Source organism: Cupressus sempervirens, chromosome 9 (genome assembly GCF_028749045.1).
Source record: "Cupressus sempervirens isolate cs-2001-9-10 chromosome 9, ASM2874904v1, whole genome shotgun sequence".
NCBI lineage: Eukaryota > Viridiplantae > Streptophyta > Pinopsida > Cupressales > Cupressaceae > Cupressus > Cupressus sempervirens.
In genome coordinates, this window is record NC_143126.1 from 137,096,452 (window position 1) to 137,100,707 (window position 4,256).

Here is a 4,256-nt window from a genome sequence, read left to right on the forward strand (position 1 = left end):
ATCCATGCATCCATTATGCAATTACTAAAACTTGTATGTTACTATCAAATCAACTTGCAAAAATATAAAGCATGAAACACAATAGATTCATCAGCATACTTGACACAATGATTTATGTACAAACCCAACTTGGGAGAAACCAACAGTAACATGCTACTTCTTTTCACTCTTCTAAACTAATGCCCTATGAAATTCATACCTTGTTAAAGGTTACAATACACACTATTAAATGTGACTTAGGGGATTTCAATCACCCTATTAGAAGTGAGCCTTGTTAGAGGACTTTAGGCCATTCACTTGGAATGCCACCTATTAAATGATTTACAAATGACTCTTAGGTCAACCTTAATCATAAGGATTTACCCTAGAGTGATACAATTTTTAGAGAGTAATAGTAGAGCTTTGATCTGATACAATTGAAAATTTCTCTTACAGATTATAGATCTCTATTCAGTACTAAATTTTTCTTGGCCTTCATACTTTGTAGCTCTTACACATTATTCACCCTTCAAGCATTCATCTCCTTAAACCTTTTTTCTCAATATGCCATTGCAAACTCTTCTCTTGGGTCACTTGATGAAGCACAACCCTTAACTCCTTCTCTTCCTTAGGTTCTTGCACATGACAACTTTTGCTTCATGACTAGATATTCCTATAAATAGGAAATTATGATTTATTCCTACTTATTTTCTATCATCCAATTTAGGGTTTTGGATAGATTAGGTAGGATATAATGTATCTACCCCATATCTTGTCTTTTCTAGAAACCTCTCCTAGAATCCATTTGAATTTTCCTAAATAATGGTTTACATCAAGTTTGGTGCCACCATCTCATCAACCTTATCATCCTCCTAGTTCACAAGTTTCTCCAAAACATATTGTGTTGCTTGAAACATACCATATTGCTTGACATCAACTATAAAATCACTCAGTGTCAACTAAAGTTTACCGATGCTCAGCATCAACTAGACTTTACTCAGCATCAACTTTCTTACTTGGCATCCACTAGAATTTTCTTTTACTCAGCTCCAACTGAATTTTTTCTTGGCTTGAACTAACTTTTCTTGGCACCTACTATCCACTTGGTCAAGCTTAGTAGAAAACCTTTGTGTAACTTGTTCTTCTAAACTTTCTAAGTATAGCTAGCATTTTGTAACATTATGTAGATTATGAATACATCATGCCATCACTATCTTAACTAATCCTTGTACTTCATTACATAATCATAACTCAACCTTTCCTCTAGGTGTTATTGTTAGCTCTTATTAATCAAATCCACTTCATCAATCAACTAAGTGATAGTACTTGAATCTTATAAGTAGTTGGCATACCATCAAATAACAAGTTTGACATTAGTGACAAAATAATGATTGTAACACATAATCTTCTTTAGCAATCTCCCTCTTTCAATATTTTCTCTCAATAATGATCTATTCAATCATATTTCTATAAAAAGGGAATTTGAATGACCAATAACTTTTGTGTGGAGCCTAGGACATCATGCATGCTATGTTATTACTACCTTTATGGGAGTTGGAACTATAGAGATTTTTTTTCTATCTTGCTCTATTTTTATTTGGATGGAATGGAGGTTTAGCCTACATATTGAATTTTATTGTTATTATTTTCATGACATATTATATTTAAAAAGAAATAGTATGCCTTCATTATTTGGAGAATCTATGTCTTTGTTATTTCTAGAGATGAAGTCATATCAAATCTTCATGACAATATATTTTCTATTACATCATATTTATTTCTAAATAACTATTTATTATTTCCATGATTTCATGTTATAAACTTTATGATACATACTTCTAGTGTGCTACTTTTATGGTAATGGCTGTATTGGTATCTTGCTTTGTACCTTCAACATTGTATTTGATTTACTAACATGCTTTTATTCTTATAAGGAAACAAAAAAATCATCAATTATTAGCTTTTCAACATGCACGTATTCATATCTATTTTTGTAACTTGCGTATGTGGGTGCATTTATGAAAGAAAATACATATTATTCCTTTTGATTATCTTATCAGTATGCTAAAAATGTTGTTTCTCTATAAGACATCTATTCACTCTTTATTTAACAGTTTTGAAAATGACCAAGAAACTAGGCCAATGCATCTAAGGCTAGCAAATTCCTATGACAGATACACTCGATTGTAGTCTTGGGCCAACTATAAGGCTTGATGCTTTTTCACTTCAGGCTTTGCAAGACCTAGGTGAGTTAACCTTGAGGTTCTAATATATGGTACCAATGCAATTAAAACATAAATTTGAACCTATGTATTGTAGATCAAAGCCTCTCGATCTCCTAAAAACTCATGTAATAACATGGATCTATAGTAGCTAGATGCAAATCTATGAACTTCATAAGCTGAGTGAGGGTTAGACTTTTCAGCTCTTCAATGTGAAAGGGAAGAACATTTGATAAATGATGTTAAATTCAATAAAACACCTAATATGCAGCAGCATGAACAAGTGATCTTGTAACTAACCAGTGCCTAATCCATTGGGCAACTCTATGAATCAAGTACATGCATACTAGTACCTAAGACATATTCATATTTTTAGATATCTAATCTATCCATTCACCTTTTCAATAGACATCTATATTCAATCTAAATCTCATTCTTACCTGATATCCCCATCAGTAAACTTATAACCCTATTGATTTCTCTGAAGCATTTACATAACCCCTTGAGTTATAAGCAATAATGAAACAACATATAGCCTTAAGGGACTACAACTATGACCTAGGCTCTTTGTTCAAAGATAATAAAACATTGAAGATTACTAATAAAGGAGACAAGATTTAAGATGAAAATCAACCTGCTATTCTTTGTATTAATTTCCTTGAAATTAATACATTTATATGCATGCAATCAAAACATAGAAACACCTAAAAGATCTGAACTATCTATGTTCTCTTCATTACTATTGTTCATACAAGAATAATTTTGTAAAGAAAAGTGGTTTCATAGGATGGGAACACATCAAAACTAGAACCAAAACATGATATCACACCAGTGAGTCATTTTTCTCCAAAGACCGAAACCCCTACAATGGATGAAAGAAAGAAAGATATAGACAAAGATGAATTCCTAAATATGATCTTAGAATGACATGTGTCCACTCAAAATTCCATCCCATGCAACTGAATAACCTCTCTCATCTTTTTACCCATCTGATCTTATATAGTTTTCATCATCGTCCTATAACTGATTTGGAAATATCTCTACTGAAATGATGAAAACTTTTCTGTCACCAAAAATTTTGTACTGCATCATGAAATGCTAGTAAAAACTTGGGTTTAAACTGAATAATGGTGATCAAAATTGACCCCAACTACATTATTACCATGTTTTATCCATATTTAGGTAATTACCTTACTACAAATCACAACTAAACTTTGATACCTGAATGCGGTTGCAAGTTATAAATCTGGAAAATAACCTTCTATAACTTGAATAAACTACTTCCTATGTGAAAACTAACCTCAAAATTGGAAATTTCATCTTCTCCTAATTCTAGCGATATATAATATCACTATATTTGCCTCTCAGAAGCCCCATGAATCTCAATTCGAAAAATACTCCCCTAGCATGGCTTCTTTGGCTTACAATTTTACATTTTCAAAAATTAAAAATTTCTCTAATGTTGAAACTTTATTAAATATCCTTTTAAAATTTAAAAAGTTTCATGTACCATGCTCTAAGAAATTATTTAAAATCAATTTTTTTTAATCATTTTAAATGTTTTCCCTTTTCTTGAATTTTGAGTCAAACAAGGTTTGAATGAGCATGTCATGTGGCAACACCTAATTAGTTCACCTCATCTCAACTTGCCACCTCATCACCACATGGAAATTTCTAAATGGCTACATGATTTCCACCTCACTACTCAGTCAGCATCTACACATCACCGACAGTTGAGGTCGTGCTATCATTTGTCACTTTCCCACATTCCTGCTTCGCTTAATGATCAAGAAACTTTCTTTTGATGGCATGGGCTCACAACTGGATGAGGACATGTGGCATCATTTTAATCCATCTCACCACATCAGCTTGTGCATTGGTTTGTTCAAATTTTACTTACAATCACCTCCAGCCTGGCCGCAAGTGGGGGCCCCTGTGCAAGCTTGCGACTTACAAAAGCCATCATCTTTCAAAGCAACATATAAAATGTGTGTTTTAATATTTAAACACTAAATATCTCCACCCCACAACTGATGTGGGATAATTTCCTTAGTG